Source organism: Cylas formicarius, unplaced genomic scaffold (genome assembly GCF_029955315.1).
Source record: "Cylas formicarius isolate icCylForm1 unplaced genomic scaffold, icCylForm1.1 PGA_scaffold_6__28_contigs__length_40554024, whole genome shotgun sequence".
NCBI classification, from domain to species: Eukaryota; Metazoa; Arthropoda; class Insecta; order Coleoptera; family Brentidae; genus Cylas; species Cylas formicarius.
In genome coordinates this window covers 10,681,564-10,708,265 of record NW_026844347.1, presented here as the reverse complement: position 1 = coordinate 10,708,265, position 26,702 = coordinate 10,681,564, and the positions used below count along the sequence as shown (strand labels likewise).

The window sequence follows — 26,702 nt, the reverse complement described above, 5'->3', positions numbered from 1 at the left end:
CGCAGTAATAGTTAATTTGGTGACTTCTGAATGAAAAGTTTTGGTACCATCGACAACCCCATTTTTATCAACATGAAATATGACATCCCTAGAAGTGTATATTATCATGAAGAAGCTTAAAAATTTTGCTCCTTATTAATAGTACATAACATTTGTAAGAACTTTAGTGGTTTTTACAGTTTTTATATTAATACCCTGCCAAGACAACATGTAACATTTTCAAATAATCATATCTCATCAGTACAAACAAAACAAAATTGAAAGTTAGGACCTGCTTTTTCTTGCATATACGATCTTAAAAATTTAATCCTTTTAAAAGCAACATTTGACATCTCCATCCTTGGATGATTTTTCGCCCAATTATGGTCTTTTTCTTTAAATAAACTACTTAATGATCGATTGAAAAAGTTAAATAAACAACATAACGTTTTAAACTTGTGTTTATTCCGTTATTTATATGAGATCCAATTTATATTTCTCTCTGTCTACTGGACACAGTTAAAAAGGGACAACAATAGCAGATCCGATCGGAACGATAAACGAATAGGTTTAACTAACAAATATTTGGTTTGGGTGGTGCGAAATTTAGCAATCCGATAATCTGTTATTATTTTTAATTTGTTGAATTGTGATTTTTTCGTGACGGTCGTAGAAAAAGTATAGTATGCAACCCGTTATCTCACTCGTTTATTAAGCACTCGCTCAACTCGTGTCAAATAAACTCGTGAGTCAAATGCCGTTTACCGCACTTGTTGCATAATATACTATGTCTCAGGATTTCGTTTTTTTCGTTCACGTTTTAAATATGTTTGTTTCAATGTGCTCGCGCGGTTTTGTTTCTTTTTCTAGTCTTCGACGTAGCATATGTCTAGCATTCTTAAACCTCATTTGTCATATTTGAATAATGAATCGGCCGGGAAAAAACCTAATTTCGTATTCCGATATTTAATTATCCCGTGTAAACAAACCGTCAGCGAGATTTTAGTTAGTCGCCTTATTTGAAAAATTTAACGGCCGAAAACGGACAACTGCCCGAACACCTGGACTGATTTATGGTGCTTATTAATTAGGCGCGCGCGAAATCTGCATAAAAACTGTCGCGCGATATGTTAACGCGCAATTTTTGTAAAAGTATGTGTAGACTGATGTCCACAGATAAATCTAAACGTGTACCGGACAGGAGAACGCTGGCAAACAGTCAATTTTAAACGAGGTTTTTGCAGCAAACTGAATTTCTCAAAGTGTTTTCCAGCGTTTGTTTGAAGCTGATTGTACAGGTTGTCTATTGATGTTTCACTCTATCAAAAGTCTCCTGGTAGTCAACAAAACATGCGGAGTCTCTGCATTGCGATAGTTGTCCTATTTCTTCCTGATAGATTCTGTAAATCCTTCTGTATATGATTTTATGAAATAGTTTCAATAGATGGGCCATCATAGTTATTGTCCTAAAGTCTTGACACTTTTCGCTCCTGATTTTTAACCATCTTCCGTTGGTCTCATCAAAAATTTTCAAGAACTCCGATTTTTTTTTAGATTTTCCTTCCTTAGTGGACTTTATTGCTATTCTAACCTCGTTAATGAGGATATCTGTACTTGGGTATCCCCTACTTTGTATCCTAGACTCGAGTCTTGTCATAAAAAATGTTCTATGTATGTTTCCTATTTGTTTTTTAGAGTCAACTATACCCGTTAAATCTTTTGCCTCCTTATTGGTTAGGGTGGTTACATATTTACATTAATAAATCCTAGTTAATTGTTTAATCTTTTGATGTACGTATCGTGTTTTGCCCGCAGTGTTTCTCTTTCACTACCCTTTCTTCAAGGTGTCTTCCCTTAGCTTGACGAGCTTTTCTCGGTGTTACATCCACTGCAGAATCTCGGTGGTCATCCAGGATTTCTTTTTCGTTGTATCATATGTATAGGATGGGCCGTTTATCTTGGATCTCAGAGACTATAGGGAATGGAGGCAAAAGTTACATACAAAAGTTAATTAGGGTATTACAAATATTCAATTTATTGGAATGTTATATATACAGGGTGTTTCATTTTTCGTGGGCAAGTATTAACTTTCTTATTTTAAATGAAAGACCTGGTATATTACTTTTTGTTTGACTTCTATTATAAATTCTAGACATATTTTTTGTATAATGTCCTATACCTAAGTCTAACCGTTTTTGACATTTTTATTTTTTTCATGCCAAAAATGACGTTTGCAAGACATAAAAGAGTACCCGAGAAATAAGATGAAAAATACTGCCAATTTTTTTTTTTTTTTAAATGGATTTTTGTTATTTTATTATTATTTTTATTTTTCTAATCTTGTCATATTTGGCTTTAAAAATTAAGACAATTTTATATAAGGTTGTATATACCTGATATTTTTACTTTTTGAAATATTTCCTTTAAACATTTGTCTATCACAAATAATATGCTGGTGCCATATAAGTTCAGTTAGTATAAGGGGGCTATGACTTTTTAAACAAAGCAAGTGCTGGACACTGCTTCCTTGGACGTGTGTTTTGTTGTTGATTACTGTCATAATTCAAATATTTTTTGGCATATTACTGATTTATTTATTTATCGTTTATAAATTTAATTTATTCGCTTGCTTGCGTATCATGTTTACCACAGAGGAAAAGATTGATATGTTAGAAAGTTATATATGAAACAATAAAAACCGGTCCCGGTCTCTTAGAGATTAAATAACAAAATTTCCATTAAGCAGGCGCCCAGAAAAAAAGATCTTCGGCAGGATTTACCAACATTTTAGTTAGAATATATGGAACCTTGAAGAAAGAAAAAAAAAGCCGCCGTCATATTTTCAATTAACTAAATATTTTGTTGCAATTTGCAGAGGCTCCTAAAGATTCAACCCGAAGTGCGTGTTTAAATCTAGATGTCAAAAGAACGACGCTTCGAACGTGCCTTCAAATAAACGACTGGAAGGACTATAAATTCTGTCCAGTTCAGAAATTAGAACAACGAGATTACAACATCAGATTAGATTTTTGCAACAATCTTGTGGAGAGACAATTTTTAGAAAATATATTTGCTAAAATTAATACAAAATTAAAATAAATTAAAGGTTCGTAATACCCGAATTAACTTTTTTATGTAACTGTTGGCTCCATACCCTATGGTTTCCGAGATAAGATAGTATCCCAAGATAAGCGGCGCACCCCTATACATCAATGGGATTAAAAAATATGAGCTCGTATCTAATACACAGAAGGTTACTGCACTCCGCTACTTTTTACCCGTCGATTTTAGTATTCAGGGCTGCTCTATACTTTATTAATAAAATTACATTTAGATCTGAACAATTTCTCATTTCTCCTCGCACTAGATAGAAACATAATTGAATACGCAATTACAAAAACATTCAGAATAAATAAGTATTTATTATTATTCAAGCATATGCATTCGGGGATCAATTTAGGAACAGAAGTCGAAAAAGTCAATAAAACACCAATTAATACTATCAGAAGATTTTGTAGTAGAAAATATTTGCATCCTGATTGATTCCGATCAACCGGATGAAATCATATTAAGGATTTAAATTTCTTTTTCGGAAATTACTCGCTTTTACCTCATTAATCTGTTTAATATCGTCATTATTATTTTTTAATGTTTATGGCTCCCTTTTAATAATCGGTCCAATAAAGTTATGCAGGTTTCGACAGTATCCACACAAATTCGCCGGTGTCTGCCCACAGCATCCCACCACATAACGCTACTTTTTTTTATCGCCATATATTTGCCTATATTTTTGGTATATGCGATTTATGGATAAGTCTTTGATAATTGTATTAAATAATTAAATATGTCAGCTAATAATGTCTGTGCTGTATTTGACTTGAATCTTAGGTGGAAAAATAGGTATTAAAACCAAACCTATACATAGATTGAGATAATTCAGGAATAGAGTTACTCCAGTATTAGCTCTTCTAGTTTTTCAGATTTAAGAGCATACTGTATATTTTACTATATTTTCTATTTATTTCGTTTTAAATTACGTATGCACTGGGATTCTGAGGCATTTATTCTTATCGGTAACGGTCTTTATTTAATATAAATTAAAATAAAATAATAAATAAATAAATAAAATAAAATAAAAATAAAATCAACCATCATCGTATTAAAACGATATCGAATAAACATGAATACATAACACTAGATGACTAAATTTTTGGAAGCCAACAGGAGCATAACGTGAGATAGATAGAAAAAATTGATTTTTGAAAAAGAAAATGTTTCAACAAATTCAAAAACCAAATTTTGGTATAAAACTTAAATTCAATAATGTAGAAAAATATAGGAAACAGAGCTGCACATAAAAAATGGCCCTTTGTGTTCCGAGTAACAGACAATATACTAACTGATCTAGGAATATAAGAAAATTCAATATAACAGTTCAAAAATAACTAACATAAACATAAACTAACCAAAATAAATAAAAACTAAAAGTCCAGATTTTCCCGAATTTCGTGGAAATCTTAACTTTTAGTAAAAGCCACCTCAATTCAATAAACTAACCAAAACTGAAGCTCTTCCGGTTCATCCTCCTGTGTACTATGGCAACATGGCAAACTTCCTTTATAGTAATCCAAAATTGTCTTTTTAAGTTATTATAATTAACTAGTCGTTATTTTTTGTGTCGTAACGTGAACGTTATTTATTTTGAGGCTATGTTTTACGCAATATCACATACTATGTGTACAGCAAACTACTTTTGTTGGATGGGTGTGAATTTCGATAGAGAATCACAAATCCTAGTAATCGTTTTTTTAAGAAAGAGCAGAGATGATGGGCTCTTATATTATTAGATTATATTTTATGATGCACCAAGCCGTACATTATATCTCTGTGCCCTAATACGTCTAGTTCTTCTAATTAACACGATATATTGCAAGGATCTCTTGCATAAATCAAATTGAAACAAGCAATTTCTCAATATCGTTTTAACTCATATATCGGGCGACATTTAGACCGTTATTTATTTTAGTAATTAGGGGCCCACTTTGTATGAAAACAAACTTTGCTGTTGCAAAAATATGTAAACACCAACACGTATCAATAAAATACCGCGATATACATATGTATGGATACCTACCGTTACGAGAAAAGGAACGCTTTTAATGGTTTATACTCGATAGTTTAGCGCCTACCCGTTTTTATTTCTTAAAACTTGTATTGGAAATCTGGCGTCTCGCTTGGCATTGAAAATTATTGGGGACGTGGGTGTAAGTAGACAGTGGTGTTGTTGGTGTTGGATTCGTAAAAGGAAATTGTTGGATTTTCGTTTTTTTTTTTTAATAAATCGTGCCTTCAATACCCGCTATACCGGGTGTTGACGAGATTGTTCGCTAAGGCATTACTTGTTTACTTAAGAAGATATCTATTTTTTTAAAATTTAGAATACATGTATGTTACAAGAAGATGCCCTTATATATAAAAAAAAGTCAAAATCAATCTGGAAATGTTTTTGTTTCGTTCATGTAAATGGACATGTTCCTTACCAATTCATGCAGTACAAATTTACGATTATATTTTTTTACTTAAGGAAGTTAGGCTTTGACCATTAATCTCATTGAGACCCTGTGGATATTTGGCTATGTTTTATAAAAGACCAAATGCCATAGTAACTTTCCTAAATTAAATTTTCTTTATTCAATTTTCTATTCCCTAGTTTGGAAACCAAATGAAAAATTCTCAAAAGATTGTTTTAGTTTTCTTATGATTTAACTGGCATGTTTATGTAAGTTATGTAAATTTCCACGTACAAGCACTTTTGCACTAGTATTTTTTGTATGTCTCTATTTTTCATTTTTGATGGTTTTGTGACAGAAGTCTACTTGTGAAAGGTGCTATCTTAGATTTTTAGATGGTAATTTTGAAAATGTTGCATTTGTAGTACTGTTATGCCTTAACTTACCAACAAGTGGAAACTGTTGTGAATAGGGTTTTTTAGGGTTTGGCGGGTTTGGGTTTTCATTTAAAAGTCGCAAATTTTAATATATAAACTAAACTTGTGTTTTTTAATATGGAACATACTGTATGTCCTTTAAGTAATTTTATTAGGATTGTTATGCAACACATAAGAGGCATTTCAAATGGAATGCACATATTTTTATTTTTTTTACTACCACGCCATGAAATTATGTAGTTTTCCTAATTATACTTTAGTTGCCATGACATTTTCTAACTATTAATTTCATTACAACCACCGTTCAGAGTTCATTAGGGTAAGTTTGATTTAAATTTTTTTTTATTTATTTCGACGCACCGTGTAATTAGAACATCCCTGCCTTACTCAATCTAATTGCTTGTATTCTGCTTGCACACTTGAGTTCCGTCGTTGCATTGGTGATGAGGTTTAGAGGTAACTGGCTAACCTTTGCAAACAGACAAATATATGATAATTAACTTATTTCTCCAATAATTAAATTTTACAACCTTTGGGCCACCCTGTTTACTATAAGGTGTTTCTTTTCGATGTATAGAACTTTAAGTTGCAATAAAACAACGATGGATTATTCGTTTGACATGAATTTTAGTTATCCGAAAAATAACCTTGTGGCATTACATTTTAAATATGATTTCTGGCATATGACCGCCACAGCTGGCGCGGATGTAGTCCAATCTGGACGTCCAATTTTCGATGACTTTTTCCAACATTTGTGGCCGTATATCGGCAGTAACACGGCGAATGTTGTCTTTCAAATGGTCAAGCGTTTGACCAAGACCAATGATTTTACGTAGCCCCACAGGAAGTAGTCTAGCGGTGTTAAATCACAAGACCCTGGAGGCCAATTCACAGGTACAAAACGTGAAATTAGGCGGTTACCAAACGTGTCTTTCAATAAATCGATTGTAGCACGAGCTGTGTGACATGTTGCGCCGTCTTGTTGGAACCACATCTCCTGGAATCAATTCAGAAATGACAGAATTAGTAATCATAGCTCTATACCGATCACCATTGACTGTAACGTTCTGGCCATCATCGTTTTTGAAGAAGTACTCACCAATGATTCCACCAGCCCATAAAGCGCACTAAACAGTCAGTTTTTCTGGATGTAACGATGTTTCGACATACACTTGAGGATTAGCTTCGCTCCAAATGCGTCAGTTTTGTTTGTTGACGTAGCCATTCAACCAGAAGTACGGCAATCTCGTTTTGGCCTCATTCGACGAATCTACGCCTTACTTGTCTATTCGTGATGAATTGCCAAACCAAACTGAGAATAAATCACTTGACAGCTGTTAAATCGGTCGCCATCTTGAACAGTAATGCCAACTTAAAGTTCTATACATCGAAAAAAAAAACACCCATTACTTCGCCATGTCAAAGTGTTACATCAGTGCGTTGTCTGTCCCAGGAATAAAAATGTTTTTCTGGCAATTTTTTTTAAAGATATATCTAAGTTGAACATTATTTCCAATTCTGCGGCACATTTAATAGGTCATTAAACATAAATCACCCTGTATAGCTTATGATGTGGAAAAATGGGACGTTGTTGTTAAATTGAGTGGAAACAAGTTTGCACGACGAAAACGTTTCGTCACTTAGGTAGTCGACGAAAAAAGGTGTTGGCAGAGACTCATCATTCCAGTCCTAAACTTAACCAGATAATTACGCAACTCGTTGAACCTGAAACGTGCATACCAAACGCGAGAACGTTTGATGACCCCTGTGTGATTTTTGTCGTCTCAAAATTTCCGCTAAATAATTTCCCTGCAGGTGCCTTGCGCGTTTATATCGGGAATAATTATTCTAAAGAAGGGAGGAGGATCGGTGTCGTAATTTGGGTTATGTACAAAGCGACCGTTTTCAGACAATATTTTTTATTGGTAAAACTGCTAGGTGGCCCACAGATGGCCGCTAATATCTATAGCATTTTTAAAATATTACATAGGGTACCATTTAAAAAATATGTTTTCATATTTCTTCGCAATACGAAAACGTATTTTTGCCCTTGAGTGTCATGGAACACATCTTTTCCAAATTGGGCCATTTGTGCCATTATGTATATAGGTATATATGTATGTGATGGTGCTGATCCGGGTATTGATCCGTCCTTTGTTTGATCCTAGAGTAGATAAGATCGGTTGTTTGACGTTTCGCCAGAACTTCATCTGGCATCTTCAGGGGCTGCGCGTCTGTGTCACTTGTGCAAGTGTCCGCACTTAAACAATTTATATAATGCTGGAGTAGTTTTTGAGTGGAGTTTGTTCAATAATAGCAAAATCTTTAAATTTTTAAATATTATGAAATAATAATATTCCTGTCAATTATTTCTTACGTGTTCTTAATTCATTCAAAATATCACTAAGATTCTTGACCGAAATACACGTTGTGGTTGAAACGTTGAATAAAACAACATTATTAAACAATCTCCACCCAAGAACAACAGAGAGAAAGACAATACTTTTCAGAAACAGTTGGGCACAACTACTATGGTCATTCGCCCATTACCGACATCCGTTGAGGTATTTTTCGTTTTGGTCAGATACCAACACGAAAAAAAGAAATATATCCAACATTTGTTCTTTGACCGATACCAAAAAAAATCGGCCTCCCCCCGCTTCCACCACGGATCATCCGAGGCCATCCGGCCTCCAACCGGCGTGAACGCATAAAACGGCGAGGCCGGCGATACTTTTAAACATTTAAAAACGTTCACCAAACACTTCCGAAACAAAATCACCCGAAAAAAAGACCGATATCAAGGTTTACAACGGATTCTGCAGGGAGCGAAGGGAGGGAGCGGAGGTTAGACCGCCATGTGCAATACTCCACCACAGAATCCACCCAAGAACAACTTCAGAATTATATTTTTATATGTATATCAAGATTGAAAAAGAAGCTGTTATTTATGCAGATGTATATGAATAGCTATAAATAGTGTTATTAGTGACTTTTTCTTCTTTGTTATTATTGTCCTGGAACAAAATTTTGTGTAGGACAGCTTTAGCATTAACTCGTTCGGTATTTCTAAAAACTATAAAATACAATACAATACTAACAGAAACAAAACTATTTCAGTACCGGAAGAGATAACGTCACCTCTCTTCCACCATTATCACAATAACTTTGTCCAAAAAAATTCTGGAGTTTTTTACAGTAAGAGTCGGGGATAGCTATCTTTCATTGGCATTAAATATTTTTTAATTTTGTTCTTGCTACACGGCAACATAAATATAAAATAGAGTAGAATTGAGTCAAGATCTTTTAAACAATATTTCTTAACAAAGGGGATGAATGCTCCCTCTTTCTAACCTGCACTTGTTTTGGATTTCTTTCATAATTCTAACCAAGGCAAGTTCTGGCGCTCACTATGGCCTTATTTTTAGTTCAGATTTGATTAACAATGTAAACCTACTTGTGCTTTCTAAATTTGTGTATAATTTAAGGCCAAGTAGACCCAGATGTCATTGCACTTTGGAAGCCTATTTGGGCACTTGAATACTTCAGATTTCTACTGAATTCTTGAACTACTTTAGTTATGTCTATCATTGACTGCTCGTAGAACCCTTTTTCTTATAGATTTGGCCAATATGAACTGATTTTCAGATTGTGGAGACGAGACTCAACCCACTTTAATTTTAGGTGGGGATGTAACCCTTAAGTGTTTTTTATAATGGAGCCATTGGTTCAGCAGTATTAATAATGCGGGTTTTGCGACTATTTGATAAATGCTCTAAATTATATTAAATTGATTAAATTTGGAATTAATGTTTTGTAATTTAAAGAAAGTCAAAGATGCCTCCTTCTCGATTATTCATTTCATATCCTTTTACTTGTTTGTTTTGGGGTTTGATAGTGACTGAATAATCCATTCAACTCAAACTGAACGTGACGTCATAGGTTATCGGAAACTCGAATAGCATCTGTTAGGTCATAGAAGTGTTTCCTGATTTGAAATCAGCAGCCGTTGTTAAAAAATTAAATTTCGTAGCACGTTAATCCAATAGGAAGCAGATCACAGGGCGCCACCGCGGCATTCCTGAAAAACTATTTTCGATTGACGGCACCGCGCACACACTTCGCTGGCCGCCAGAGTATAGATCGCGGGATTATTATTGTCGAAAGGAATAACATGATGTATAACGTCGTCCGGAACGAATACTTTCGATCGTATAAATATAAACCCCGTCGCCTAAGAATAGAACGAAAATATTCCAGCGATGCGCCTCTCCGCTTCAGGCAATGCCAAACAAAAAGGTTAAACACACCGATTTATTAATGAACGCATCTTAATTAATTAATAATTTGAACTTGCCGTCGCGCAAAATGGGGTTATGATTGACGTCACCGACCGTCCGTTGGCACACTTCGACCGTTAAATTTGAATAAATAAATTCGATCCACCTGCTAATACGGGGTGTGCGTGAATATCATGTACGGGGCAAATTGTTTGGCTTAATTCGTAAGTCAAACTTTATATACATAGGAGAGTGATTCAACGTTCAAAATAAATTGTACCGTATAATATTGTTATACGTTTTTAATGGAATTTAACAGTTATTTCTTCCAATAATAACAGAGTTATTAACTATTTCCACACCACTGTTCACTACTAAGTCTCTGTATATATCGAATATTTAGAAATATTTGCGCGCTCTGGCTTCCCTTTTTGACTGACTATCGAGCGCGGTGCTTCGAATTTATAGAAAATTGAAGCCGTTTCACCGCGATCTCTCTCCAATCACTGCTTAGATCCGAGTTCCTGGAACAGCGACGGGGTCGGGCCAGGTACGGCCTCGTCACAATATAAATATTGTTTCAAGTCTCAACCGCTACAGATATGAGGGAAAAATTAAGTTCGTATTTTTTAACTTAAAAACAAAAACAGAGTACAAATTTAATGGAGGTATTATAATTATAAAAATACAGTTTCCGAATAATTTTTCGCTTTTTTGGGGGCCTGAATTACACACGATAGACAAAATTAAAGTTCCTCTTTCCGACGTGCAATGTTTTCAGTTTTATTTTTTTATATTTGGAAATGGTAATAAAAAAATACAGGAAAAAAAAAACGTTTTCAAAATAAATCTGGCTGTCTAAATGTATTTTTTGAGAGATATGTCCCATTTCATCTAAGTTCGATGTTAGTATTTTTCATTCCTCTTTGCTAGTGAATTAATGTTTTATCTTTGCTCTAAATTTAAAAAAATATATTTGCTGTCATTGTAATAAAACAAACGTTTTGTTCAAGTAACTCATTGTCATTTGCTATGTTCACTTCTGTTTAAATAAATAAATTTAAAATTATTATTATTTTTTTATTTTTAAACTAGTTATAATTACTTACGTTGTATCTATTATATATATATATATATATATATATATATATATATATATATATATATATATATATATATATATATATATATATATATATATATATATATATATATATATATATATATATATATATATATATATATATATATAAACAACGTGACTAAAAGGGGCGGATCGATTTTGGTTATTAATAATAAAATATTTCTATTTCTTCTGGTTTAATATGTTTATTTCCACTTCAAAACATTTTTAGATATATCTTCTTTCTAACCGGGTCCTGAAGAGAAGGTAAAAAAAAAATACGAAAAAATAATATCAATTATTATAAATTATTATTGTACTGTAAAACTTAGTGGTTTTAGCCCCAATTCTATAGGCTGGTATTGTATGTATTGTATTATCAAGGCTCGCGAGAGTGACAGGTAGTTGTCCTATCTGTGTCTAATAGTGTTATAGGTACTTTCCGGTAGTTTTCGGCAAAGTTCGTTCTTAAATACGGCTAGTGTTTCTGAATTTGTTGCGGGGTCCAGACTAAATAGACTACTATAGTTCATCTAATTTCTCGGAACATGATGACTAAAATTTACAAATTTAGGAAACAATCGAAATGTTTAGATCTTTAAAACTGGAATACTGAATTTGTCCACCCTGTTCAATGATTCCTGTCATACAAAAAACTAGGTGCTAAATTTTTAACAAATTTCTATTGGTTATAGTTTTCTCATCGGATCCTGTACGTTTAAGTGTTGTTATTGCAGAACTGTTAATAATTCGTTTCAACAAGTTGCATTTCAACCCTATTCATAGATTGACTAAGAGGGCACCGGGACTGAGACAGTCGTATGAGCTTCTACATCTCTTAGGGCCGGTATACGGTTTTTTTTTTACGAATTTGACACGAGCTTACTGCAATTTAGCAAGATATTAACGGGGAATTCTAAATGTTTATTTAATATAATTCAGTTGGGTTTTCCCAATAATTTTATTTAACCACTTAATTCCACTTATTTGGTTTCCATTGTCGAGTGAAATGATAACACCTAGATTTTTAATATTTGAAGTCATCCTAAATCCACAGGGTGTTATTAAAAGTGGGTAGAAAGACAAAAAGGTGAAGCCATATTCCCTTGCTATTTTCCTATGGAACACGACTCACTTGGAGAAACAGTAGAGATAGGGCCATCCAAACGAGTTGTATCGTTTCGTATATGGCTAAAATTGAATGTTTATACCGGATTTTAGGACATTATTAATGTGTACAGGCCTCATTCTATTATCTTAATCCGAACGAAAGTTATTTTAGGATATGTCCAGATTAAATATGAATGGCTCTTATCTGAAAGTTGCTGACGTATCGCCTTGCAATATACTGGGATATCGAAAATCCTCTAAAAAGAAATTGGTCTTGCCATCAGATGCTTTTCATATTTGGCATTCTGTTCAGTGCAATGCAACCATAACTTGCTGCAATAAAAATGAAGTTTGATGCCAACAAAGCTACAAATAAATGTTCAACAGGACAAAATTTCATCGCATTTTTCAAAAGTGTCAATTTGGAGTTGTTTTTATAAAATATACACATAGTTAGCTGATCAATAGTGTAACTTTAATGTCGGCCTCTAGTATTTTTAAAAAATATACAGAACCGAAACCTAATGCAAAAGTTTTATTGGTATTGTCATAAATGTAAAAGTAAATTATTTGACGACGTATTCTAACGAGGAATGTTATGGCCGAACAATGCGTGTAATTACAATGAAGTAACGGTTGCTAACTGAGCCTGGATGTTTTGAAATTTTTCGCCATCGGCAAGGTTGCGGGATAAGTAAATAATACATACCTAATACGAAACGCTGCAGATTGAAGAATTTTATAGAGAACAGGGCGCGGCTATGTTTTTTTTTTGTTGCTCGGCAGCCTCGGCTGATTGAGACAAAATCTAGAAATGCCTTGTAAATGTAATTAAATGGCTCGATGAAACCAACAATTGGTAAGAAAGCATAGAAAAACATCTGTGGTGAGTGACACCACCATGTAAGTGTTGATAAGATACTCAACTATCCCATTAAATTAGTAATCCCAGAAATTCGACACTGGATTTTGGTGGACACCTTTTGTATACTAGCAAAAATAAAAATAAATTAAACCCTTGTTTTTTTTTGAATTTTTTTCCTAAATCACTAATCGATATCTCGATTTTAGTACTTGATGCACACATATATAAATAATAAATGATAAAAGATCATTTACCCTCAATAAACGAATAATACAGCGAGTTATTTTTATTTTAGTAGTGTCGACACTATATAAATTTTAAAATTATTTGCGCTTTGACATTAATGCTGTTTCAGTTGGTGTTTGTTATGTTTAGGGAGGTATATTCAATATATGAAAGTAATCAGATACGGTCACTTCAATCATTGGAACAAAACTTGTAGGAAAGTCGTCGACTTACTGGCAATCGTGAAAAATCGCGCCATTTTCTGCAAAAAATCGGATTAAAGACTGCTCTCATTAGATTACCACCAGGACATGACAAATTAACTTTTTGAAAATTGTATAAAAAATTGTCTTCTTTGGTTTGGTTGAAAATGCCAAACAATCAAAAAAAAGTTTAAGACCGCTCATCAGACTACCACCATCACATGACAAGCGAACTTTGAGAATGCCGTATTGAAATAGTAATGTGCAACATCGGGGTATTGGGAAGACAAAGCCCTATTAATGAATCCATAAAGGTACTGAATCACGAACGATACCAGAGTACATAGGAAAGTCCGTTTCAAATTTTGCTTCCAAGCGTAATTAAGCCCATTGGTATCTTGCCAATTTTGGGCTTCATTTGCTTCATTTTGCGACAGCGAATAACTGGAAAGAAAAAGAGCCTAAAATGTTCTGTATCAGTGGTTTAGAGAAAAATAGTAGCAAAATAAGCACCGATCTAGATTCTGTAAGAGGTCCTGTAGTGCAGTGACAAGAAATAGCCGATCCATTCTTCAGCAGCTTTCCTGAACTCACGGAAGGTGATTCAGAAAACACCAGCGAATTTCGAACCGATTTAACAATCACGCAGGTTTTCAATTGAGAAGTGAACGATAGTTCAAGATAAAAGAAATGAGTGTGCTGTATATACTCAAACTATTTGGGCCTTATTGACAATTCAAAACTTGTTTCAAAATTTGTAGAGGCTCAATTCCTGTTGAAGAACCATCAGTGGGCAATTTGCATTGATTTCAACTTGGACAGCAGTATTGTTATACAAATAATCTTTGTTTTTTATGTTATGTTATTTTATAGCAGCCGATCGAAAAATGAGCACTATGTTAACAAAAAGAGATATAATGATTAAACGAAAACAAATCGTAATCAACGAAAGAAAAAATCTTACTTTCAACTCCTTCATATCGAGTTGGGGCTGATTTGTGAAGACTCTAATTCGAGATGTTGTTTTGAGTACTTGTCGCCTAAATTTCCGGGGATTAGCACAGGAAAACTAAATGCTGGTATATTCCATGGTCCTTGAATAAGACAACTTGTTCAAGATCCTCAATTCACCAGATCATTGAACGGTACTGAATATAATTATATATAATATGATGTTCATTTGCTCAAGTGGTATAAAATTTTCTTGGTAATCATAAAGCAGAGAATTAAATAGAATTAGTGGAAACTATTGAAATTCAAATTTTCATATTCTTGTACCATGAGTATAAAAGTTCGCTACCTCAACTAGATCGCTTAGGCGATTGTCGTGAAGAACAAGGGAAAATACTTCATCACGACATTGGAACTATGGAAAATAGTTATCCAAGGACGATTAAATAGGAACCGTTAGTCAGCCCTAGAAGATTTTTAAGTGATGAGTGGTTAACCAAAACTTAATAATGTAAGAGTTATAATGTGTAATATACTCAAGTTAGAGATATAAAATTATAAAGATATTCTACAGATAGATAGATATAGATTCTGCACTCAAAATTACCCTGAAAATTACCTTGAAAAATCGTAGACACCAAAATGCCTCTTGACCTGCAATATGACAGTTGTATATGTGGGGAGTTGCATGAGAAAAATCTTGATGTGCCCCTCTACCAATAACATTGTCTAATTAATTGTGTGAAAAATGGATAAATGATTGTTTGTTGTTATTATTAATATTATTATTATCGCAGTCTTACTAAATTTGCTGACAGCACAAGTTGTCATTATCCCTATAATCAAAATCACCAGAGGAACCACTCGAACCTTTTCATGCTACCAGGCAAGTTGATGCACAAGTTCTGGTATTTTCTGATCTTTTGGCCCTCTGTTTTTTCCAGATCGCAGGTTAATGGAGAATATCGATTAAAATGACTTTTCTTTCTTTTTACCACTACCAAGTTCGGTATATCGCTTGTACTCTATGGTTCTGTCAGTAAGTATTCCTAGCTTTCGATGCACTAGCTTAGCTACCTCGTTATATGTTATAATTATAGTTTATTATAATTTATTATATATTGTTATTATTATTATTATCATTATTGTGGTTGTTGTTATTATTATTATTATTATGAATAGAAACATGTAACTGCAGTTATAATTTAGTTGCCGTTTAGTTTGGGTTGGCCCACCAATGGGAATCGTGCGCATACATTTCGTAACGTTTCCAAAATCGTTTTGCGGGTACATTTTGCCACTTAAATCATCTTCGGAATGTTCTTAACACCGACAAAGCTTCGGCAATAAATATAAATCACGGTGTCCGTATAAATGCGGTATCTAACGAGTGCCGGCTTCATATACCTTTTCGCCGAGTCTAACTTTAAAATATTGGAGAATATTCCCGAGAATATTGCCAACGTCGCGCGCAATCTGCGGAATTAATTGCCCCGGGCATCCCTCTAATACGCCGCATTTTAAAATTCTAAATTATGGCATTAATGTTTGTAAGGAACGGTGTTTATGACTGTCGTAAACGCCTTTCGTTGGAATCGCGATGCAATTCCCTTTTTAATACCGTTTCCAGGCGATATTGATGGTCCCGAAGTGTCCAATTACTCGGAATTATTTATTTACTTCGGACCAATGAGTAGTCGTTTTGTGCTAATGGCTTCTCGGGACGCACAAGTTACAATGGTACCGTGCGCTGGGAAGAAAAATGACCAGTGAATCGATCGCTACGCGGTGGATCTCACAGTGAGTACATAGCTAAAAATGACTTATTATTAATAAGGTAGTATGTCATCCACATTTAGAAAGAAAAAAGAAAGAACTTCCCCAAGCTACTGTAATCTTATTTACAAATGCTCTTGTGTCGGTTGGTGATGAATCGAACTTGCTGACGTGTCGCCCATATTGGTGATAGGTAAAGAGCTGAGTAGCGGTTAAGATTGTTTGGTTTCATTGGATTATCGAATTTTTCTTTGGTAGAAGAATTGGTTGCATGCAAGAGTTTTAGTTTTAGTTTGGTCGAATATGATTTGATGTTGCTGTTCTAAATATTAAGCTCGTCAAGGATTTATTTTGTGTAATAGGTTATCCGTTGTTGTATTTGGTGAATGCGTCTTTAAGTGTCGGAAAAATCCCTGATAAACTAAAAAAAAGCATCATAGTGCCCATACCTAAAGTGTCAAAACCGAAAACACCTGGTGATTTTCGACCAATTAACTTGCTGCCAGTAGTGGATAAAATCCTGGAAACGATAGTGTGTGGGCAGTTGAGAGACTACCTGGAGCGGAACTGCCTACTCTACAGTGGACAGTCTGGTTTCAGGAGCAAACACTCGTGCGAATCTGCGTTGCGATATATGTGTGCAGTGTGGCGGAAAGACATGAATGAATCAAAACTAATTCTGAGTGTTTTTGTAGATTGTAAACGTGCATTTGAGACTATTGACAGGGGCATTCTTATTACAAAATTAGGTTTATATGGCATTAAAGACTCTGCACTAGAATGAATAAAGAACTTTTTATCTGATAGATCTCACCAGACTAAAATTAATAATACTGTTTCTAGTCATAGGGATAGCAGATGGGGGTACCGCAGGGAAGCGTGTTGGGCCCGCTTTTATTTATTATTTATATAAATGATATGTATCAGGTTTTAAAAAACTCCTTTGTTAACTTATTTGCTAATGACACGCTTATTTCAGTCTCTGGAAACGATTGCAAAGAAATAGCTATCAAACTGAACACCGAAATGCAGTATATCTACGAATGGCTGTGTCAAAATAAACTGAAATTAAGTAGCTCCAAAACCAAGTGCATGGTTATCGGTTCTAAGGTTAACTGTCAAAAATTTTATAAGTCGGGGTATTATGTGGATATACAGGGTAATAAAATTGAGTTTGTTTCCGAAATTAAATATTTAGATGTGGTCTTGGATCCACAATTATGCTTTAGTAATCATGTTGAATATCTATGCAAAAAAATTGGTAAGAAAATAGGGTTTTTTAACCGTGTATCGCGGTTTTTATCGCAGTGGACTAGGATATTAGTGTATAATAGTATAATTTTGCCTCATTTTTCATATGTTTGTTCATTGCTTATATCTTGTACAAAAGAAGATTTAAATAAGTTACAGTTACAACAAAATAGGGTTATAAGATTCATTCTGAACTGTGATAGATATACTTCTATAAAGAGTATGTTAGACCAGCTAAATTGGCTAAATGCCGGGCAGTTCATTAAAAGAGCAAGTTTAATGTTTATGGAATTGCGCACGATCACCAACCAGGCTATCTTAAATTATGGTTGGAAAAAAGGTCAAACTTTTTTCAATACAATATACGTTCCAATCAGCACTTCAATGGTTCTATGGTAAAAACAACAAATTTACAGAAAACTCTATTCTACGATGGTGTTTGTAATTTTAATAAAGTGCCGGATAATATTAAGGGCGCGCCTTGCCCAAGAGTGTTCAAGAAGAGACTTGCGGGGTATTTGCGAAGTTTATAGTTCTGTTTATGCAAATTTTACTTGCTTATGTAAATAGCCAAGTCCTAAATAAATAAATAAATAAAATAATAAGTGTCCGGTTTCATGATTATTTATGATCGGCAACTGCTGTCTTGGTCTTAAGAATCTTTTGGCGTAGTTGATATTTTTCGTCCTGTTTCTGCTGTAAACTCCTGATATTTCGATCGGAATTTTGTCTTTGATGAATGTTAAGATTTTTGGACAAGTGGTTAATTTAGTTTTAACGTTATATTTGTTATGTGTGGTCATTACTTACATTCAGTCTAATTTTCTTTGGGAAGTTGTGGTGAAGTGTATTTTGTGTATTGTGTATTGTGTGTTTGTAAATAGATAATGGCGACAACCGGTAACGTGACGTTCGCGTGCGCGAACAGTAAAAAGTGTAAAAAATGTGGGATTATCCCCCCTTTCGGGAATAAAATGCCATGTATGTGGTGGACTCGCACACCCAGGATATGTTAAATACATTCGTGGAATTGAGAAAGTTAGTGACAAACTGGTAAATTGTTGTAAAACAATCGTATTAAGTGACAGTGAGGACTACGAAAAGGCCAGTGCGAGCTATGCGAGAGATAGCCAACCTAATGAAAGTTTTAACAGTGCCGATAGAATAACGGACGCAAATTTTAACGAAAAGATTGAACTACTAAAAAGAATAATAGATGACAAAGACGCCTTCGTCGTAAGTTTGCAAGATACCAATGTATTTTTAAAACAAAGACTGGTTTTTATGGAAAATCACGCTGAAAGGTTATCTCAACGACTGAAGGATTAGGAATCACATATGCCCTCTACAGGTGATACCACTACACACCGAAGAAACCCAAACAGAGATCATGACAATAGGCAGGACAGTTTAAAGGTTCCTATGGTTCCGCAGTCCTCTGTCGTCGTACCGGTAGTAGTGGACCAAGCTAATATAACGAACTGAGAGAGGGTGCTGTCGAGCTCATCAAACCGAAATCTGACACGTCAACCTCAAAAACAAAACAACACAAACACAAAACAAAAAAAAATGATCTAACTGAACGGGTTAGCACTGAGAGAACAAAAGAAAAGGATGCGAAAAACAAGCAACAAGTTACGAAAAAGAGCGTATCGGAAGCGATTTCAATGGCTAAAATAGAAAGTTCCAATAATGATGGTTTCAAGGAGGTGACTCCATGATTGAAATTAGTGGACAGGTTTGGTTTTTTGCATGTAACCAAGCTTCATCCTCAGACTACAGTCGAAAATCTGTCAACATATTTAAGGCAAATATTTCCAGAAGCTGTATGTGAGCAAATTGCATCAAAGTATCGTAGTTATTATTTAAGTTTTAAGCTCACCGTGAGTGAAAATAATCTTCAACAACAAATGAACCCCACCATCTGGCCAAGAGGCGTGTGCGTGAATAAGTTTTTTCACCATCTGGCAAGGGGGACGAGAGCAGTGTGAGACAGTCTCAGAAATCTTGTAATAGTTTTGAAAAGATTATTGAGGGCAATAACATTATCAGCTTATTTCATATCAATGTGCAGTGCCTCAGCAACAAGGTTGATCAAATTAATATTTTTTTAACCAAATTCGAGGTAAGCATATTTTGCATATCAGAGCACTGGCTTTCTGAATCTAATATAAAGAATGTACACATTCATGGATATTATCTTGCTGACTACTTTTGTAGGGAGATTGGTAGACATGGTGGTGTATGTATATTTGTTAAAAATGATATAACATGCAAGCCAGTGTGCTTAAGTAAATATAATCAAGAATTTGTATCTGAATTTTGTGCAGTGGAATTGTGTTCGATTAAAGTTATTGTTATAACATGTTATCGGTGTTGTTCTGGTAATTTTCATTAGTTTTTGGATAGCTTGGAGCTCGTTTTGTGTGAATCACTTGAAAAGCAGCAAAATATTGTCCTAAATTTTAATACTCATTCACCAAGACTCAGTTCATTTCCTATGTTACTCGACTCTTTTGGTTTGACAGTAACAATCTCGGAGTGCACTAGTCTTCAACATGTATTGATAACATTATAACTAACTTGAAAATTTCTAGTGGATCGGCAGGTGTGTTCGATCCATGTTTGTTCTGACCACAAAGTACAGTTCCTCAACTATGGCAGTGCAGTGGTCGATAATAATCGTCCTATCTCTACCATTGTTGTTTTCTCTAAAGTTTTTGAAATCCGGTTAAAAGAGAGGCTATATAAATTTGTTGAGGTAAATCAATTACTTGACTGCCCAGTTTGGCTTCAGAAGCAAGTTTTCCACAACTAGAGCTTTGATGAGGGTAGTGGAGGACATAGTCGGGGGCCTGGATTTCACAGTGCTACCTCTCAAAGACTTTCGACTGTGTTTCTCATCAGATTCTCTTGAGCAAGCTTGAATTTTATGGAGTGCGTGGTGTTCCACTCAAACTTTTTAGGTCCTATTTAACAGATAGACAACAGTTTTTGAGCGTAAAAAACAATAAGTCTGATTTGGCTTGCGTTGAGTTTGGAGTACCCCAGTGCTCCGTTCTGGGCCCCTCCTTTTTATTATATACATAAATGATATTTGCCAGTACATGATGTCTGATACTGAGATTGGGCTGTTTGCTGACGACACAACGTTTTTTAATTCAAACAGGAACATCACTACTATGAGTAATATTGAAACATATACTTTATCTAGGGCCAAAGCATGGTTTTCAGTACATAATCTACAACTTAATGAATCTAAAACGAAGAATTTATTAGTGTCTAGTAGCAGTAGGTTGACATGTGGCAAGGGATGCAAGATTCTGGGCGTTACCTTGGATGACACTCTGAATAGGTCAGATCACATTGGCGAGCTAAGTAAAAATCTTTCATTTATTCATTTTCTTTTCCGTCCACTTCGCAGAATGGTGAGCTTTGATGTATTGAAGTCAACTTACTTTGGTTTACTTCACTCGCGTATAAGCTATGCCACCATACGGTGGGGTAACTCCTCTTATGCCATTAAAATATTTAGAATGCAAAAAAAGGCACTACGGATAATCACAAATTCAAATTTTAACGAACACTGTAAGCCATTGTTTATTAAACATAAAATAATGACGATGTATATTTATATTTCAAAGTGTTCTTGAGATACACTCCACGACCGATAGTTTGCCGAGGGGTTCTGATTCTCATAGGAATAACAACCTGAGTGCAAATAATCTCGTGGTTCCGAGATACAGGTTGCAGAAATCAAAACAGAACTCTCCTTATATAAAACTTTATAACGCATTGCCACAATCTTTTAAACTTTTAAACGACAAACATTTTAAATATAAAATTAAAAGTTTTCTTCTTAGTAGGGGCTATTATAGCGTTGATGAATTTTTTGACGTGTTGCGTTGTGCATAGATTATATTTTAATGATTGGTCGGTGCTATATACATAAAAAATTATTTTTTATTTGTTGTCCTGTTAGGTTTTGTTGTGAAGTTATGTACATTGTATATCTAGATTTAGTATATTATGACGTTATATACAATTTTATGTTAGCATATACTTACATATATTCAATTTAATTTTTTCCCTTTGTATGACTTGCTACAAGCAATGATATTGTAAAGTACTAAATAAACCATCTATCTATCATCTATCTAGTAGAGCGCTTAATATCTCGAATGTGGAAATTACTTGACAGAAGAATGATTGTCCATCACCATCTGGCTCAAAAATCATCAAATCAACAACTATCAAACTATCTCGACCTGATCAGCAAATCCCAAAATAAATTAATATACTTAGCATCTATCTTCGTTCAAATAATTTCCATATTAGAGATATTAAGCGTTTAATTACCAAATACATTTTACCACAAGTTCCCAACGAAAACGTACCTTCCTTACATTCAAAACATTACTTACCATATATCAAAATTTCTTAAGAAATATAATGTTAAAACCAGCTTTTGCAGTTGTCCAAATATGTTCGATGTAGCAAAGATAAAATTCCGTCTGAAACACCAGAAGTTTACAGCATTCCATGCATATGCGGCAAAGGATGTTGGAGAGACAGGACGAAAAATATCAACTAGGCTAAAAGAACATGAGAAATCCTTAAAAGTTTAAGACTACGACAAATAAACTCATCTGCAGTTGCCCAACACAGTCACGAAACCGGACATAAAATCAAACTCGATCAATCTAAAATTATTGCATGTAATCAATTCTTCTACCAAAGAAAAATCCAAGAATCGAAACATCTCTAAACAACCAAGTTATATTAACCGCGACTCAGGTCTTCACCTTTCTCCAATATGGGAATCAGTCATTCGTGACAATGTTCATGCTCATCCTTTAGCTCCGCCCCCGTCAAACAGGTACAGGGTAAAATGCGAGCCAGTTTCAGTCACGCTCTGAAGAAGCCAACAGGATGATTGGCGAAACGTCAGGAAGTTCGACTTAGCAAAAAACGACGCAGGCAGGTACAGAGCAAAATGGAAACCAGTTTCAGTTAAGCTCTGCAGGAGCCAACAGTGTGATTAGCGAAACGTCAGCAAGTTCGTTTCATCATCAACCGACGCTTTTCGCAATTTTTTGATATTAAAGCGATAAATTATATTTTCAGTTTATCGGTTCTTGCCTCAAGAGTTATTTTTATCGCAATCCTACATCCTATAAGCGATTAAAACGTTTCTCTTGGTAACTGTTCACTATGTTTGCAGTGACTTTCACAAAATCATATGTATGGCAAATTGTAGTCAGATCAAGACGCATCAAATAATTGACCCTGAAATGATTTCTTCATGTCTTTGTATGAAGTCACCAATTTCAATATCTTAAAATCAAAGTCAAGATTGAGATGTTCGTTAACATTTTTATTCTTGCGTTAGTCTTAGAGATATGTATAGGTAGATTCTTTGACTGTTTTGCAATGCAGAACATATCTGCAATACGTCTAAATACAAGAAAAATGTATTCAGTTCAAGCTTTGAAAAAGCCAACCGGATGATTGGCGAAAGGTTAGCAAGTTCGATTCAGCAAAAACCAACGCAGAAAGAATCCAGAAGTTTTGTAAAAAGAGTTTTTGAGTTATGGATTTCTAGAATATCGTGATACATGTATACCGATAGCTGCAGCAGAAACCAAGAGTTGGTATTTTTTGAGGTAACATTCAATGTGCTATATACCAAGCAAGACCATACCTTGTGAACATAAAATGTCTAAAAAAATTATTGAAAAAAAGTTTTAAAAAATAATATCCTTTTTATTAAATTACTAATCTTATTTTTAAAGATTTCGTCTTCAGTATATATACTTTTTAATTTATTCTTTGTTATTGAAACTTTGCCCTCAAGCAATATTTTGTGTGTTATATTTAAGTTTTCTTTTTTTCGATCCCACATTCACATTTTATATTTTTCTAAATTTTGTTATTCAGAAGGACATGCAATGCTTTTTTAAACATAACCTGCTTATTTGATTCTAATAACTCCATAAAGGAGTTATGGTATTTGTATTTAAATAAAACCAGATCTAAACTTTCCCCACCACTTTATTTTGGCAAATGGTTGAAACAATAAGAATGAAAAGTTGCTGCAGATTGTGATGCCATTATTTCTAATACCTTTCGCCTATGCAAAATTTTGTAGAAATTAAAATTTGCTATTCGCGCTAACGGCCCTTCGAGTGCAACTTACTGCAATTTCTCAAGGTCTTAGTATTTTTTTTCCACGTGCCATACCGCTAATACGTCCCGTGATAGGGCCATATTTGTTCTATATCTGTCATTAGTGTTGCTCCAATTCGTTCTTGAAAGTTATTGGATCGTGTTCTTTCTATTCTGGATATGTTGAACACGTCCGTACTTTGCTTAGAATATAATTATTTGGGGTTTTGTTAGGAAACATACTAAACATTATTTATTGTATGTATATTATGTTTGTGTTTATGTTTGAATCTAAAATAAAATTACAAATTATTTTTATTACCTACTTAAATTACTTAAAATTATTCACATAATATATCAGTATCACTATCGCTATCATCGCCTGTTCTAATTATTATTTGTTCCCTATTATTTGCACTATGGATATACGATTGTTCTGCTTTTTCTTTATGTTTAAGAGAATTTGCCCAACTTTGTGGAGGGATGTTAAAAGCCTCGGTTAGTATAAGTTTGAGGACATTGGAGTTAACACGGGGAAAAACATTGTTACGACGAATGGCAGATGTTATTTGGTGCCAAACATGTTCAATGGGATTAAATATACAGTAGTTAGGTGGAAGCCTTAAAACTGTATGCCCTAGATTTTTTGCATAATTATCACAGACGTATTCGTTTTGTAGGTTCAAGCTTTGTAGAACCTCAGTTAATTGCTTTTTGGTATAAACTTCGTGAAAATAAATGTCGTTATTATATATGTAGTTTTGGATTGTTGCTTTTGTGTCACATGAGGAAGAGGTTTTCGTCAACTGTCTACTGTGATAACTTGCATTGTCCATTACAATTACGCTATTAGGATGAATGTTTGGAACTAGTTTGTTTTTAAACCAACTTTGTGGTGTCTTCATGGTAATCCAGAGAAGAATCTTTAATATTTTTCACAGACAGAGAAAGTCCATTTGGAATCCAACCATCTTTAGAGCCAACATGCAAAATAGTTATTCTTTTACCTTTTTTTGATGGCGCGTTTGTTGTACACTTATCAGTTGAGTCAACCCAACCCTTTTCCGGGATATCATAAGTGTCGAACCAGGTTTCATCCAAGTAAATAATAGGCCTTTGTTGTTCTCTGTAAATCCTAATTTTTTCTAGATATTCCAGTCGCCATTTCCGAATTCTAAAAAATTCCATTAAAACTTGCCTTTTGTCAATTTCTTTAAATCTAAAACCCTTCGATAAGGTAGGTCTGTCACATTTAACACCGGTTTCATCTTTTTCAAGCCTCCTAATTATGATATCTAATATAGGCACGCTTTATTCCTCGTATAACTGGTAAATTTTACTCCGTATTATATCTTGATGGCTTTCATCTACACTCGAGAAAATGTCAGCATCGCTTCTTTTTTTCCTCGCTGAAATGGGATTATTCACAATTTTCCATACAGTTGATGTTGGAATTTTCGTCAATCTGGCCCTTTCTTCTAAAGATGCTTGCTTGCTGGCACCACGTTCAATGCGAGTCAAATAAACATTGTTTATAACTTCCTTAGTCTTAATAGAATAGTGTTTTCTACATTTGGGCGGGAGAATCTCCTGAGATACACTAGACTCGCACATATTTTGCATAATTCGCACACGATTCAACACACGCTGTATTACACACGAAATAAGAATGATTACTAATAAACTTACACTAAGTAGTATACCAAACCAAAGAATATTAAACACAGGTAGGTATAAAATTATTTTCTATTACCACCATTAATGACCACCCTTGTATAATCCCATTCCAAAGCACATGGTCATTTTCTTATATCTATGAACAGACCATAAGTCTCTAAAAGCAAATGAAGCGACTGTCTTCGCGTCAACTTCAAGCGGCCTTGAAGCGGCTCTTTATCGACATAGAAGTTTCATAAGAGTCTGTGACCAATTTTTATTCTGTGAGTCCTCGTACTGGTTCTGGTTTGTTTAAGGTGTGGTTAGTGTTTGATTACTGCAATACTTAAAGGAAATCTTTTTTGCGCTAATGTTTTTCTAGCAATTAACCAATGGCACCTTAAAATTTATAGTCTAAACTGCGTGCTTTCTTTGTTAATGTAATGTTACTTTTTTTTTGTTGGAATGCAAAATTATACTCTAGATCATTCAGGAAAACATAATTTTAACTGCCCGCTTGTATTGAAAGCAACAGCCGAACACGTATCTGCCATTAACATTGCCAACTAGACTATAACTTTTTTATGTAATTATATTTTCACTATCAGAATCGTGACTTTTAAGTAGTTTTAATTATTGTTGTTGTGTTATCTTCGCCTATATAATACGCGCTCGGAGAAGTGAAATTGTTTCGTGCGATGTTAGTTCCTTGGGCTTTTGTATCGGATTTACATTACGACTTTTGACAGACAATTTTTTTGTACGTGGAAAAGTTCAGATCAACTCGGATTCGAACTCGCAATTTTTAGAAGCTATAAATCGGTTAGCAGTTTGATAATAGCAGCGGCCCTAAAATTGTTCTCCGTAAAAAAACCCTGATTTATCAATCTGCTCTGGTTGGTTAGTTTATTTTCACTAATTGGTGTTTGTTCATGTTATAAATGAAAATAGAGAGTGTTGTTGATATTCAATGTCGGAAGCTTTAGTGTTATTAATCTATTCGTGAGTATTTTCTTAAAAGTTTAAATAGTACTCGACATTATAGGACAGAACCATATTAAGGTACCCACTTTGTTCAGTTGTTATTTTAAAAAAAGGTGTAATTATTCTAATATTTAGTTATAATTTGTTTTAAATTTAATATTTCCATATTTTGTCGTAAAGCTGT

General features: G+C 34.2%; 1 protein-coding gene across 7 annotated transcripts in view; it reads left to right on the top strand.

The window, feature by feature from the left end:
- The window catches only part of LOC132703243 (death-associated protein kinase related-like), a 188,520-nt gene that overhangs the window by 78,722 nt on the left and 83,096 nt on the right, over nucleotides 1-26,702 (top strand). Inside the window, exon 1 of one of the 7 annotated variants that reach the window (XM_060672389.1) lies at nucleotides 26,241-26,536. The exons of the other annotated variants lie outside the window; for them this stretch is intronic. The gene's annotated coding sequence lies outside the window, so the exon portion shown is untranslated. Of the gene's footprint in view, nucleotides 1-26,240; nucleotides 26,537-26,702 lie in introns of those variants that run through there. 7 annotated transcript variants of the gene reach the window in all.